The sequence below is a fragment of the Pantherophis guttatus genome, chromosome 2 (genome assembly GCF_059756535.1).
Source record: "Pantherophis guttatus breed Tessera chromosome 2, ASM5975653v1, whole genome shotgun sequence".
NCBI lineage: Eukaryota > Metazoa > Chordata > Lepidosauria > Squamata > Colubridae > Pantherophis > Pantherophis guttatus.
The window spans coordinates 102831710-102848247 of record NC_142064.1 but is presented as its reverse complement, the minus strand read 5'-3'; the positions used below and the strand labels follow the sequence as shown (position 1 = coordinate 102848247).

Here is a 16538-nt window from a genome sequence, read left to right as displayed (position 1 = left end):
GATCAACGCCCTCTCCGCTCTGCCCCAACTTCTCGAGCGCGTTTCTGCAACTGGCGCGGTGTCTCTGATGGTGCTTGGAACTGTTTTGAAAGGGTTTAATGTGCAACAACAACTAATGGATCCTAATAACAAATTCGACCCGCAGCAAACTTTTCCGAAAAGTTTGTTTCCATTAAAGCTATCCTTGCGCTTTCTCTTCTTTCCCTCTGCTGTCTCCTCCCCGCATTGGAGTCGTCCCCAGGTTCTCACTGCCGCCCTTTTCCCGTCTCAGCCTTGACCTTTTACACCCCCCCCCCCAAACTCTCCTTAAGGTACTTTGGTTTTTAACTTCTGAAAATACTGACGTTAAAAGAAGAGATTGACAGCTGTCTTCGGTTTGTGGTTAATAAAAAAGCCCTGATGGTGCAGCAGACTAAAGCACTGTTATTAACATCAGCTGTCTGCAATTACTGCAAGTTCAAATCTCACCAGGCTCAAGGTTGACTCAGCCTTCCATCCTTTCAAAGGTAGGTAAATTGAGGACCCAGTTTGTGGGGGCAATAAGCTGACTTTGTATAAATATACAAAAATATGAAGGCTATTGCTTAACGCATTGTAAGCCGCCCTGAGTCTTCGGAGAAGGGCAGCATAAAAATCAAATAAAAAAAAAACTTTTTCGAGAATCGAGGTTGCTTTTTAGAGGAGTGCTTCTTGACCTCAGCTGTTTTAAGATGTGTGGACTTCAAGTCCCGGAATTCCTTGCCAGCATGCTGGCTGTAGAATTGTGGGAGCCAAAGTCCTCCTGCCTTAAAGTTCTGATATATGAGGGTCGTGTAGGATGGACATTGTAATATTTGAAATATGGGTTTTGTGTTGCGTTGGCAAACTAACATGGGCTTACCGTCTTTGATTCAGCCCACATCCATGCTATCTGGCTCTCCAATTGAAAAACTTAGGTGGCTCAGTGGCTAAGATGCTGAGCTTGTCAATCAGAAAGTTCAGAGGTTCAAATCCCTTGTATAGGTCTCCTGCGTGAGCAGGGAGTTGGACTAGATGACCTCCAACGTCCCTTCCAACTCTGTTACTGTTATTATTATTATAACTATGCTAGACTAGCGTATAGATATTGCGAAAGCTAAATACTATTAAATTGTTTGTGATGGAATCCTGAGAATCCCCTTGAAAACAGATGTATATTTTTGTGGTATCTTTACAGCAGACTTCAAGCCTGGATACCCAGATCTTTTTTTTTAAACAAAAGTTTTTTATTTTTTATATTCAAACAACCAAATACTACAAAATCAATTATACATTATTTTATTCCCACCCAACCCCCCCTTCCCCAATTCCTCCCCCCACTTCCCAGAGCAAAAACACGATATAGCATTTAACAAACATAAGCTAAAGTATGCTAACTATTACAGAATTCAAAACTCTCTCACCCTTGTTAACTCCCCTTTTAAAAATTATACTTCAACCTTCCTTTTATAAATTCTCTTATCACATTTCACATTTGTAAAAAAAAACAAAAAAACAACCCATAATCTTATTTTAAACATTTTAAAATCTCTTAATACATTAGCAGAACATTCTCCAAAGTATAAGTTTCAAAACTTTCAAAAAGTTATCCATTAAATTTTAAGTTATCCACCTTTAAACTTCAATACTTTAAAACTACAGTAAAATTCAAAAAGTTATCCAACTTTAATTAAATCTTTTAACATTTTGAAACAATCTCCAAAATATGACCAGTCTTTCTTTCTTTCTATATTTTTTCCAGTCCTTCTTCAATAATACTTTCTTCTTCGGCATTGCTCCTCCCCCTCCTTTTATTTTCAAAAATTTTTGGGTTTGAAATTGTAATTGGTGTGTCTTTGGAATTCGTTCTCCTCTTGGGGTTGTTTCCTTTAATTTGAAGCCCCCATTTCGACTCTTCCTGTATTTGTAATCCATCAGTTCGTTCCTTAAATATTGATTCTGTCTGTAGAGCCAAAACTTGTCAAAATATTTATCAACCTGCAGTAAAGAGTCTTGCTGTTTCTCAATTAATTAAATGGACGCCTCTTCCAGAACCTCCGTTTTCGGTAAAATAACCTCCATTTTAGCCCCAACAGTGTCTCTTTTACCCTCCAAAGTCACATTATCCTGATTAATTTCTTCCTCTTTTCCAGCCAGCAAGTCATTATTATTCCCCAATTTAAAATCTTGAATAGTTATTTTAATTATCTGTCTTATCTCAACGGTAAAAGATTTTAAAAAGTCTTTTAAATCCTTCGCAGTCACCACTTGTGAGTTTGCTGACTCATATAATCCATCTTTAATTTCAGCCATTTTTCAATTGTCTCTTTATGTTTGTATTAATTTGGCTATCAGGTCATTAAATCCAATTATTTTCCACACAAATTAAAAATGTAAGTTAATTAAAATCAATACCACAGTCTTTTCCATTCCACTTCCACTTTAAATCTTTTTCTTGAATAACCCGATAGCTTTAACAATGTTACTGATGTTAATAAGGACTTTCACTTATAAGTTTTGTTTTCACGCCCTAAGGCGCCATCTTTCCCTTTTTAAACGGAGTTAACATACAATACTTGCATTTTTAATCTCCTGGATTAACTCTGCCAGCATCCAAAATCCAAAGTCCAAATTCTTTATAACTTTTCTAGTTGCTTTGCTGGTGTGGTCGTGATGCTTCGGTCTGCTTATTTTTAAGCAGACTTGTCCTGGCTCCGGAGCTCTGAAGGGCTTTCAGGGAGCTCTCACCCTGCAAACCCCAGGCTTTAAAAAAAAAAAGCCTGGGGGTCTAGGGGAGCTCTACCCAGACCCTTCTGCTCTTTTCTCCCCTTTTTCCCTGGGGGAGAGTTTTTAAGCCGCTAGACAGCTGATTTTCGCTGTTCTGGTGCCTATACGGAGTCACGGGGCTGGAGCTCCTAAAAGGAGCTCCGTCGGTGTTTCGCGGAGCCACCGGAAGTCCTGGATACCCAGATCTTAACTCTGAGTAGAAATGCCTTTGACCATCTGAGATTGGTATTCTAGTTACATCAGTTCCTTGGAGAAGGTAGATTAAACAATGATGCATGCCAGAGTTACATCATATCTGGATTAATGCAGTGCATTTGAAATAATATATTCTTCATACAAGAATCCATTCAATTGATAGAAAAGCAACAAATAGACTCTTTATTGCAAGCTGACAATCTTTATGGCAACAAATTTTGGCTATATGGACAAAGGAATGGATTGAATGATTATACAAGCAAGAAGAGTCGAAATGGGGATTTCAAATTAGAAAACGTGACCTCAAGAAGAGAGCGAGTATTTCAGAAACATCAACCTCAAATTAACATTTTAAAATTTTCAAAAATAAAATTGGGGGGAATCTTGAAAGAATTTATAAAAAAAAAGGATTGGAAAAAATATAGAAAGAAGAGAAGAACAGAAGATTTTTTTTAAAAAAATTTTTTAATTATTAAAATATAAACACAGATATAAAGACAATACAATACAAAGACAAACAAAAAACCCACCACCTACAAACCCACCTAACATTTTACATTTACGCTTTTGTCATCAACAGAATATATGTCATTGAGCTTATATAGTTTAATAAAGAGTAATTATTAAATGTCTAATTCCAATGTTATAACTTTTCACTACAAATTTACATTTCTTATGGGTTCATCTCCTTGTGAAAGTCTTTACCCTAATTTCTGTCCTCTACATTTTTGCTGATTTTCCTTTCCAGCCATTGATACTATTGGTGCCATACAAGATAGTATTCGCTTTCTTCCTTTTCCTGGAGTTCCAGCGTCAATCTGTCCATTTCAGCACACTCTGTTATCTTTGCAACGATTTTGTCTTTGGATGGGAGTTGGTCTGATTTCCAGTTTTGCGCGAACAGTAGTCTTGCTGCTGTCAAGATATGTATGATGAGATATTTCGTTTCCTTAAGATGTTGTGCCGTTATCATGCCAAATAGAAAAAATTCTGGACTGTTTTCTATTTGAATGTTTGTTATTTCTTCGATAATATTTTTTATATCTTGCCAATAGTGTTGGGCTTTCCTACATTTCCACCAAGTGTGATAATATGTCCCCTTTTTTGATTTACATTTCCAACACAACGCCGAAGTGTTTGGGTGTATTTTGGCAAGTCGGGCTGGTGGTAAGTGCCATCTATAAAACATCTTAATGAGGTTCTCCTTGTAGGATGTGGCTCTTGTCATTTTTATGTTCTGCTTCCATAATTTCTCCCAGTCTGCCAATTGAATATTATGTCCTATGTCCCTGGCCCACATTGTCATATTATGTTTAACTGTTTCTTCTATTAATTTGTCTCTCAAAAGGTAGTTATATGTTTTAGTAATCATTTTCTGGTCTGCTCCCAATAAAATTCTGTCCAGTTCGTTCAGATCTTTTGCAATTCCATATTTGATTTTATCCGCATTGTATCTTGAGTGTATTTGAGTGTAGTGCCACCAATCAATATTTATATCGCCATTTTGGAGTTGATGTCTTGGAGTGAGTTCTCCTTCATGATTCAGTAAATCTTGGTATCTCATCATCTTTCCGATTTCAAGGGTATTTGGAAATATCAATGCCTCCATCGGGGACCACCGTTTTGGTATTTTAGTATAATAAGTTTTCTTAATTCCCTGCCAAATCTTGAAGAGTGAGGCCCGAATTATGTGTCTTTGGAAGTACATGTGTTGTTTGTCTGGTCCATCCCATAGGAACGCGTGCCATCCTCGTATGAGATCAAAGCCTTCTAGATATAATGTTCTTTTGTCATCTAATCTCATCCATTCTTTGATCCAGGTCAATCCGGCTGCTTTATAATATAGCTCCCAGTCTGGTACTGCAAGGCCTCCTCTGTCTCGTGTGTCTTGTAGCGCTTTAATCTTAATTCTGGCCTTCTTTCCCTGCCATATATAGGTCGTTGTAATTTTGTTGAGATTTTTGAAGAAGTCCCTTCCTGGATGTAATGGTACTACCTGGTATAGATATAGTACCCTCGGTAATATATTCATTTTAATTGAACTGATTCTGCCCATCAATGACAATTGTAGCCTGTTCCAGATTTCCAGGTCTTTTTAAATTTCTTTTAGTAATTTCGTGTAATTGTTTTCTTTAATTGTGGTTGCTTTTGCCGTCAACCAAATACCTAAATATTTTATCTTCTTTACTAATTGGATTCCTAATTCTTCTTCTAATTCCGATCTCTGAGTCTGGGTCATATTTTTTGTCATTAGTTTTGTTTTTTGTTTGTTTATTTTGAGGCCCGCAACTTCCCCGTATTGTTCTATCATCGACATCAGTCTGGGTCCAGATCGTCTTGGGTTTTCCAAGTTGAAAATTACGTCGTCTGCAAAGGCGAGCAATTTGTACTCCTCTCCCCGGATCTTGAGTCCTTTGATTTCTTCCTCGTTCCTTATTTCATTTAATAATACCTCCAATGCTATTATAAATATTAGCGGTGACATGGGACATCCTTGTCGTACTCCTTTCTGAATATCAAAAATTTGTGTCATGTCACCATTTATTGAGATTTTTGCTGTTTGTTGGGAATAAATTTTTTTAATCAGATTATGAAATTTCTCTCCACAGTTCATTAGTTCAAGTTGTTTTGTGAAAAAAGACCAATTCAAATTGTCGAAGGCCTTCTGGGCATCAAGGGAGATTATGGCCATTTCTCTGTCTATCTTCTGATCATAGTATTCCAGAATATTTATAATCATTCTCAAATTATTCTTTATTTGTCTTTTAGGTATGAAACCGTTTTGGTCTGGATGTATATAGTTATGTATTATTGCTTTGAGTCTCTGAGCTAGTATTGACATGAATAGCTTATAGTCCACGTTGAGTAATGAAATTGGTCTGTAATTTTTAATTTGCGTCGGATCTGAGTCTTCTTTGTGTATTAATGTAATAATAGTTTCTGTCCAAGATTTTGGAATTTCTGCTATCAGTAGTGCTTCGTTAAAAACTTGTAACAGTATTTGGTCTATCGATTGTTGACAAAGTTTATAGAATTCAGTAGGAATTCCATCCAGTCCTGGAGTCTTATTGTTCTTTTGTTTTTTGCGGGCTTCCATTAGTTCCAGCATTGTTATGGGCCGGTTTAACATCTCTCTGTGATCTTCTGTGAAGTGCATAAGGTTGGTTTTTTGGAGGTATTTTTTTATTTGGTCTTCCGGGACCTCTTCCTGACAATAAAGTTTTTGAAAAAAATTTTTGGCTATGTTTTTCTTCTCCAGATGTGTGTGGTAAAGAGTTCCTGATTCGTCTTGGAGTTGGTGTATAATTCTTTTTTCTGTTTGCTTTTTTAGCTTATATGCTAACCAGCGTCCAGTTTTGTTAGCATGTTCAAAATTATTTTGTTTTACCATTCTTATTTTCTGTGCCAATTCAGTTTTTGTGGTTAGATTCAGTTTATGTTTGGCCAAATTTAGCTTTTGTAGCACACTCGTGTTGTTGGGCTGTTGTTGTAATTTAAGTTCCTCTGTCTTAATTTCTTCCAATAATTCATTTCTGATTCTTTGTTTCTCCTTTTTCTTTCTTGCCATATATGCAATAGTTAGGCCTCTAATATAGGCTTTCGTGGTATCCTATAGGTTTTGTAATGATGTTGTGTCTTTTGTATTTATTTGTAGAAATATCTTGATTTCCTTTTCTATCATTTGCTGATATTCTTTTTCCTTTATTATACTTGTGTTCATTTTCCATCTCTTCTGTTTTCGGAAACCTTTCCAGACTATTTTGATAGGAGATAGGAGAAGAACAGAAGATTAAGAAAGATATCATCCTGTAGATTTTGAAATTTGCATTTGGCAAAAATATGTGTTTTAATGGTATTAAGAGATTTTTAAAATGTTTAACATAAGATTATATTATTTTAAAAAATATATGAGATAAATTGTGTAAGTTTTCAAGATGCCCAACTTTTTGAAGTGAAGAGGATTAATGTTAAATTTAGAATTCTATTACAAAATGATAATTAGTTTTGGATAGTAAAAGGGCTGCTTTCTAAAAAGTTAAGAGGTATTAAAATGGTTAATTGAACATTTGAAAGATATCCTCCTGCAGATTTTGAAATTTATATTTGGTAAATAAGTGTTTTAATGGTATTAAGAGATTTTTAAAATGTTTAACATAAGATTATATTATTTTAAAAGATATATGAGATAAAATGTGTAAGATTTCAAGATGCCCAATTTTTTGAAGGAAAGAGGATTAATATTAAATTCAGAATTTTATTAGGGAGTAATGTTCAAAAAGAATGATGTTCGAGGGTAAGGAAATGAAATTTATTCATGATTTTTACTGCTTGTAATACTGCTAAAGTATTGGATTATACATCAAGAAAAAGTTTTTTTTATAACTAGGAAGAATGAATTTAATTTAATTGGTCTTGAGAATTTATAAAAGGGAGGTTGATGAATTGGAGCAAGGGGAGTTAAAGAACGTGTGGGAGTTTTGAACTTTATAATTAGTTAGTTTATTTTAGCATATGTTTGTTAGATGCTGTACCCTGTTTTTGTTCTGGGAAGTCGGGGGTGGGGTGGGGAGGGTGGGATAAGGGCTGGGGTGGGAAAAAAGTGGTGAATAGAGAAATGTTTTTGTTGCTAGTTTGGTTATCCTGGTTAGGCCCATATATAAGAGACTGTAGGCTTTCTTGTAATAGTAATATTTATTTCTTTTCTTCCTCAGGAACACAATTAGACAGGCACTAATCTGGGAGGAGCAAGAACTTATATACAGAGAAGGCGGGGCTAATGGTAAGTACTAACCAATGGTAAGTGACACAATGACATCACACAATGACATATAAACAAGCACACATATTTACAGATATCAGGTTAGGTATTTTCATCTGTAACAAATCCCCCTCTAAAATACCTAACTAATGGTGGGTTATTAAGATTATATATGCACATCAAGTTTGGAAGTCAAATACATATGTTGTTTGGTTGGCAATGGCTTAGTGAGGATATCAGCAATTTGTTCACTAGTATTGCAATGGATAGCTTTAATAAATCCTATACTTGACAGTTGTCTTACATGTTTATATTTTATATCGATATGTCGAGATCGTTGACCTATTGCTTCGGAAGCTGATATATCAATTGCTGCCTTATTGTCCTCATTGATAATAATTGGATAAACAGGTTCATCCCACACATTGGTTAACAAGTCATCGAACCAAGTTAGATTGTTGACCGCTTTGGATAAACAAACATATTCGGCTTCCGCTGTGGAAGTGGCAATTAAATTCTGTTTGCCTGTGTACCAGTGCACCGCACAGCCATTTATAAGAAAAACATATCCAGAAGTACTTTTTCTGGTTTTTGAATCAGTAGCCCAATCAGCATCAGCGTAGCAGGTCAAAGTTGGTTTTTCAGAAATGAATGGTTCTAAGAATAAGCACATATCAATGCTAGACTTTAGATATTTTAGAATCCTCTTAATTCCTTCCCAGTGGTATGAGTTAGGATTGCTTACATGTCTTGACAACAAATTTACAGCAAGGGTGATATCAGGCCTGGTCCAATTAGATATGTATAATAAGGACCCAATAATTGATCGATATAACGTGTTATCCTTGAATGGTTCGTACTCATTATACACATTCCTATAAAAATCAGTTGACATAGGAGTATCACAAATTTTTGAATTAATTAAATTACATTTTTGTATGAGTTCCATAATCTTGTCTTTCTGAGATAATTTGAACCCCTTATCTGTTTTGTCAATTTGGACTCCTAGATACTTATTTACCTTTCCTAATATTTTTAAGTTGAAATTTTTGCCTAGTTGTTCAGCGAAATTATCACATTTAATTTTGTCGTGTCCAAAATACAATATATCATCAACATAAATCAAAACATATTCAATAGAATCATTATTTTTTTTTGTGAAAAAACAAAAATCAGATGAAGTAGCTACAAAACCCATATTTTTAAGTATCTTTGATAAGCACTCATACCACCGCTTACCGGACTGTTTTAGTCCATAAAGGCTCTTGTTTAATAGCCAAATTTCTCCCTTTTTTGTATCCTTTCCTGGGGGTGCTTTCACATAAATTTCTTTATCTAGATCAGCGTGCAGATAGGCTGTCTGCACGTCAAATTGATATACTTCCAGATTTAAGATAGAAGCTAACACTAGTGCTGTTTTCACGCTTTCTGATCTAACGGTTGGGGAATAAGTGTCTTCATAGTCATCCGGAAATCTTTGGGCAAAGCCTTGAGCCACCAACCTGGCTTTGTATAGGAATTTACCATCCTCTAGCTCCTTGATTTTATAGATCCACCTAGTGCCAATAGGGGATTTCTCAGTGGGCAGGTCTGTTGGTGTATATACATTTAGTTCTCTCAAACTGTCCATCTCTTTTTTCATTGCTTCCTCCCACTTACTTTTTTCTTCTAGGGGTAGCTTAAGTATGTCATCATATGTGTTAGGAGTCAGGTGTTTAGCTTGGATAGACAGTACGTAATCATCTAATCTTTTAGGAATTATGCCCCTATTGGATCTAATGGGCCTATTCTGGGGATGTTCATCGCTATGCATATACTTAGCTTCTTTTTCGGTTAATTGATCTACTTTCAAAGTGGGGTGTCCTTTTTTCCATTCATCATTAACTATTACTGGGCATTTGATTCTGTTAGTAGATGTGGATTTGGGGTTCGTATCTGATGTGTGATGTTTTGCGTGCGTGTGTGTAATATTTTTTGATTCTGGGTAAATTTCATTGAGATGTAATTTTGACCAGTTCATGTGTTCATGAAACACGGCAGATCTGGATACAATGAAGTGATTATTTTTATCAATGAAGCGATATCCCTTGGTTCCTGATTCGTACCCCATAAATATCAGTCTTTTGGATACTTTCTCTCCTTTGCGTCTTAACTGTGAGGGCACATATACATCAGCAGATACACCAAATACGTGTAAATGCCCAATTTTTGGTTTCCTTCCATACATGAGTTCGTATGGGGTCTTATTGATTGTACTGGACCATAAGCGATTTATAGTGTAATTGGAATAATTAAGGGCTTCAGCCCAGAATGACTGGTTTAAACCAGCATCATCTAACACACATTTAACCATGGTTTGTAGCAAACCATTCTTCCTTTCAGAGACTCCATTTTGGAATGGGGAAAATGGACAAGATTTAAAGTGCAATATTCCTTGTGATTTTAGCCAAATTGAAAATTCGTTGGATAGGAATTCCGACCCCCTGTCAGTCATTATTTGTTTGATTTTGGTATTGTATTGTGTTTCTACCATTTTAAAGAACTCCTTAAATTTTTTGAAAACCTCACTTTTGTGGTTAAGGGTGTATACAAAACCAAATCTACTATAGTCATCGACTATGGTCAGGAAGTATCTTTTTTTGTATTTAATTGAAGGTTTTAATGGGCCTACTACATCCATATGAATTAGTTGAAAGGTTGATTGTGTGGTGCGGGTGGCTTTTTTGGGTTTTGGCTTGTTTTTAATTTTGGAAGAATTGCATACAGAGCATTCTAAGTAATTTTTACAGTTCTTTATTTTTAAATCTTCGGAACACTCTAACATTTTTCGTATGACTGGAAAGCTCGCGTGTCCTAGCTTTCTGTGGAGTAAGTGACTACAATTATCGTGAATAGGTTTTCCATTGTTTAAATTTTCAGACATATTAGTATCAGTGTTTGATGCATTCTTATCATTATTTTCATCATGGCTATCTGAATTTGGTTTTTTGTTTCTTAATTGATAGTTTGCATAGACTAGTTCGTTATCTTGTGGCAGTAGGTATGTTAGTCCATCATTTGTAAATAGTTTACCTATGTTTCTGTTGTTCTTAGTCATGAATACCTTTCCACCTCTGAAAGTGGTTTCTATTGCATTGTCTAAGCTTAACTTTAGGGTTGCCAATATGTTATTTGGAATTTCGGGCACAAATAGTACCCCCTCTATTTTTCCTATACCTTTTATATGCGTGTCTCCTATTCCTCTCACTAGGACTCTATTTTGGTTTGCTACTTTAATATAATATTTCTTTTCAGTGAAGTTACTTAATATTTCTCTATTATGAGTTGTATGGCATGTGGCTCCTGAATCTATGAGCCAGGTGTTGAGTGAATCAGATATCAAAGTGTTATTATTTCTTATTCCATATAGTGATCCTTTCTTATTTTCTCTAGGGTTATTTCTGTATGTTTGTCTTTCTCTAGAGTGTGGTGATTCTCTTCTCTTATACCTGTAATCTGGGGAGGTTCTGTCTAAAAAGTGTATTCTTCTATCCTTGTGTTTATATGAGTCACTGTATCCTATATTCTTGGGACAGTCTCTACTCTGATGTCTTTCAGATCCACATGTGAGACATTCATGTGGGTATCTGTCTCTGGCCCTGAAATCAGTCCTTCTTTGATTTCTACCTTCTCTTTGTTGTGTATATCGCTCTCTTCTAAGTCTATCTTCAGTAATAAGCTTATTGGTAAGGTTTTCTAAAGTAATTTGCTCTATACTTAGGTTATCTATTAGTGTAATGTAGTTATCCCAGCTGTGATCTAGTGAGTTAATTATAATGCTTTTCATGGTGTTGTCAGAAATGGTTTCTCCCCTTTGAATAAGGTCTGCTCTTACAGCGTTTAAATTCAAGATATGCTCACTCATGGATGTATCATGTTTTAGTTTGGCAGAATAGAATTCCCTAGAGATTTTTGTGGTAGTGGCTACATTTTTGCTATAGAACAGTCTGAATAATTTTTGATATACTTCAAATACAGTTAAATTATGCTCTATACTGGGGAGTATACTTGGGGAAATAGAAACAATTAACATATAGTATGCTTTGTGGTGGAGGCAGTCTATTTCATAGGTCCAAGGCTTATTTGGTGGGTTATCAATAAAAAATAAAACATTTTCTTTCATATATACAATCTGTAAACACTGATCCCATTCCATTAAGTTGCTTCCATCTAATTTCAATTTTATAAAGTCTGGAGGTATTGTCCCTGAGTGTAGTGAGGTGTTATTCATGTTTAGTAGCTGTCCATGATTTAAGACCTTAGCATACTCACAATAAGGCCTGGGTATGGTAGATGTATGTCTGTATTTACTTATCTCTATGTTGCGCTGACTTGTATTTATGTTTCCTTCTTCTTTCTTTGCAGGCTCGTTCTGGGCATGCTCAGTCCTCATTTTTCTCCAGCAGTCGATGAGGGAGGTTCCTGTGTCTGCAGCTCCTGGGGTGAAGTCCCAGACGGCCTTCTGTTGCTCTGCTTTGTTTCCGGAGGGCCTCTGGTGACTGAAGAATGCCTGGGGTGCTGCTCTGCTCATCGGGGAGTCTTCTCTGAGGTCGTCAGTAAGTGGAGCTTGAGGCGGGCCGCCATTGCCAATGGAGCCGGGTTGTTCAGGGAGCTGCTCTTCAGTAGGTAAGTATGATTGCCAGCTTGTCTTTCTTCGGGTGGCTAGGCCTTTCTTTAGACAGTCTATTTCTTTTTGGCCTTTGGTAGATGGTAGTTTAGAATTTTCTATTTCATTTTCTGGTTGTTTGTTTGGTATTGTTAGTTTAGTCCCGAGTGCTGCAGTTAGCACCTGTATAGCATTGTCTATTTCTACTTCAGTAGGTTGAGCTTTGTTTTGTTTAAATAATTGTTTTTTATTTGTTTTTGGACTCGGGTAATCATCTTCTTGGTAGGTTTTGTTTTTTATTTCGTAGTTTGAGGTTTGGAATTCTTTTAGTAATTGGTCAGGCATTTTAGAGGTATTAGGTGGGTAAGATGGCTGCCATGAAAAAGGCGGGAAGCTGTCGCCATCTTTGGTGTCATTTTTGAAGTCAGGGGTTGAATTTCTTACCTTGCAGTTTTCTTGTTTGTTATTTTCGTTATCTGCTGCTGTTCCGTGGTCGTTTATTATGCTGCGGATTTTCACAAGCAGATTTGATTCAGCTGTAGTTGTTTCTATTAATTCTAGTATTTTTCTTTTTACCTCATCTTCTTTGTTTGGTGTTAGCAGTTCATTTTCTTGTAATTGCGTTTGTTTCTTAATATTTTCAAGTGGTGTATATTTGTCAGGAGTTAGTTGAGCTGCCATTCTTTTCGTTATGTATCTGGTGGCAGGTCTTCTTTTGTCGTTATGTGAGTCTTGCATCTTTATGTTCGGTTGGGCCTACCAAACCATCCTCTTGCTACCAATTTGTTGCTAGTTTGGTTATCCTGGTTAGGCCCATATATAAGAGACTGTAGGCTTTCTTGTAATAGTAATATTTATTTCTTTTCTTCCTCAGGAACACAATTAGACAGGCACTAATCTGGGAGGAGCAAGAACTTATATACAGAGAAGGCGGGGCTAATGGTAAGTACTAACCAATGGTAAGTGACACAATGACATCACACAATGACATATAAACAAGCACACATATTTACAGATATCAGGTTAGGTATTTTCATCTGTAACAGTTTTAACAGAAGAAAGTATCTACGATTAGAATACAGGAGTTGCTCAGATACTAAAGGAGGAGAATATTTCACAGCAAAGAAGTTAGAAAGGAGAGAGGAGGAGAGGGTAGGAAGAGGAGATGGAGGGAGAGGAATGGAAGAAAGGAGAGGAGGAAGGGAAGGGGACAGGAGTAGGAGTGAAGGTGAGAAGGGGGAGAAGAAGAGAGAAGGGGAAAGGAAAAGGAAGTAGGATGAGGTAGGAGAGGAGGAAGGAGAAAGTAGGAGAGAAGAGGAGGGAAGGAAGGGAAAGAAAGGAGGAGAAGAAGAAGGTTTGTTGTGGAATGAGGGAAGAAAGAAGAAGAGCAACTCCGAATGTAATTAAAATGTCTTATTTTAATGCTTTCTTTAAGGGAAACATATATATGTAGGCTTTATCATGTATAAGAAAATGTACATTTTCTATTATGTGGGGAGGGGGAAAGGGTGGGGGGAGAAAATTGTTTGTATTTCTTATAAAACTTTTCAGTAAAAAAAAAGAAGTGTGAAAAGGTTAAACAAGAATGCTGAGATACCAATAATGGTTCAAAGTGAGACAGGTAAACTGTAGACCACCTTCTCAGTGACCATTCTTAGGACAGGGAATTCCATTCTACAAAAATCCTGTTTTCCTCTTCAGTGGCTATTCGCATAATATAGTATAAGCTTTTCTTTTAAAGAGACATTTTCCTTTAAAAAGTGGGGTTTTATCAGTCTCTGGTTTTAAATACCCTTTTCAGTTGTCATCTCATATTTTTCCACTATTTGGTGTTAAATGCAATGACTCAAACAACCAAAGCCTATTGGCTGCACATGTATATTAAGGCAGCTGTACTTTCCAGTATGGCCTTTGGACTTGCTGAATAGAATTGTCGCCCAAAATCTAAAGGTTGCTAAGATGGGAAAGATTGACTCAGTCAAAGACTTTTGGCTATTATTATATTTGTCTTTTCCCCCACTCTTGAAACATTCACTATAAGGCTGAAATAAATTGCAAATCAGATTACTATTTTTTTCATCAAAAACTTGTTCTGTGTTATCTAACCTCAAGAAGAGTTCCATATATTTGGAAAACCTGGACAATATATTATAAACATGGCTGCTCATCGTAAAGATAATAATTTATTGTTCCCCAAATGTCAGAAACGATTCTTACAGGGCTATGACCCTGTCTCCTATATAACTGAATACAGTTATCCCTGTGGGTCCTGGCTCCAGAACTGCTGGCTACAATAGAGAACATGAAAGATTAGAACAATTCACAATTCTGCTTGGCTGCTGAAGAGAGATTGGGGGTGTGGATGGACTGTTTTTGACCATGATTATAAAATACAGAATGCATCAAGGAAATCCTGTCAAAATTTTATTGTACAGTTATTGTCTGTGCTTTTCTCTCTCCCGTGTCTCCTCTGATCAGTCCCTCCTTTATATACCTTAGTGTCAGACACTTCGTGATTTTATATAATTTCTATCTGAGCCTAAAACAGCACAATCTGGCCAACATATGCCTTGTGCTCAACAGATGTTTACACTCCAAACTTAGTGCCTGAAATTCAAGCAGCGTGAGACAAAAGATGGCCAAATGTTAACCATCTCCTTACAGTACATCTATTTGCAGCCTTTCCAAATCTGCTCTTCCCTCACTTTCTTCCTTTACTATTTACCGTTTTTTCCTTAATTTTTCCTTATATATTCTTTATCTCAGCTGCATACTACAAAGATTGGAGATAGATAATGGTTTTTAAGAGAGCTGAAATGGGAATGAAATAAGCGAGGTCATGGTGTACATCTTTTTGCTGTTGTTTTTTTCATTGTTCTCAGCAGACTTATCAACTTGAAAACCTGGAAAACTTTTTCTTATTGGCAATAATGAATGTGTATCGGTATCATACAGATTATTTCTAATATTCATATTATTTTTCAATGAGTTTATGCCTTATGTTGCCCTTTCCAAAGCAGGAGACACTTTCTGAAGATTGTCTAGGAATGTTTTAATAGACCTATATAGACTAACTAAAGAAATTACATGTTGTATATTTAAGCATTTAAGCTCCCTGTGTTTTCAGTTCCCATGAAGATAACAATGTTAGATTTTTACAAGCCCACAAAAATCTTGTGCTATTTCAAAAAAAATAGCAAATGTATATTAGCATGGTTTCATACACTACAATCCACCATCAGTTGTATGGACATCAGTCCTGTGAAAGGAATTTCATCTACTGTAAACACAAAGATTTTGAATTTGAGGATTGCTTTAGAAATGACTAGGTATAAAGTAGCATTTATACTAATTACTATAAATAAATAAATACATAAAGAAAGAAAAAAAGAAAGAAAAAGAAAGAAAGAAAGAAAGAAAGAAAGAAAGAAAGAAAGAAAGAAAGAAAGAAAGAAAGAAAGAAAGAAGCAAGCAGTTCAGGAAGAAAGTTTCCAGTATAACTAATAGATTATTTATTTATTTAATCTGGGTAACAAATCAGAGGATGCTGATTTCACATTAAGGCATTCAATAGGTTCAAATCAATGGACTGCACACAAAGATAATACAATAATCTGCAGTAGACTGAAAACATTCAACTACAGTATTCAAACCAAATGTTACCCTGGTTTCTGAGATACTATTATATGGTAGTTCAGCAGAGTTGGCCTCTGAAAAAACTCAATGTGTCACATACATGTCAGTACTCTATATAGTAGGAATCATCACCTACTCATTGGTACTGCCTAGCCCCATAGATTCCTCATCCCTTGCAGAGGTGCATTTTATCAGGGAATTCTCTGTTCTTGACAATGGAACTGGTGGAAATTCCTTACATATGTATCAACTTAACAGTACTTGGGAACAGTTGCATGATGACTTTCTCCTATTTACTCTTTCCAGCCCTGCATGGTCCTGTCTTCATATATTAAAAAAAAAAAAACAGAGAAAAAAAACAGAGATTTACCCATTTGCAGATTCCCAGGATTGTAAGGTTGGAAGGAATCAGCTGCCCAGTATAGGAATTCTTATACCACCCTGAATGGTGAATCAATCTTTATCTATCTATCCAGCTATCTATCTATCTATCTATCTATCTATCTATCTATCTATCTA

The 16538-nt window shown here is 35.9% G+C and overlaps 2 long non-coding RNA genes across 2 annotated transcripts in view; both read left to right on the top strand.

The window, feature by feature from the left end:
• Positions 1 to 7: 7 nt before the first annotated feature.
• Positions 8 to 16538, top strand: part of LOC148115229 (uncharacterized) — a 32813-nt gene continuing 16282 nt past the window's right edge. The window contains exon 1 of the long non-coding RNA XR_015732749.1: positions 8 to 506. This is a non-coding gene — a long non-coding RNA (uncharacterized LOC148115229). The remainder of the gene's footprint in view (positions 507 to 16538) is intronic.
• On the top strand, positions 7690 to 15851 carry LOC148115230 (uncharacterized). The gene is made up of 3 exons (XR_015732748.1): positions 7690 to 7759; positions 12143 to 12403; positions 13258 to 15851. It is a non-coding gene; the product is annotated as an uncharacterized LOC148115230 (long non-coding RNA).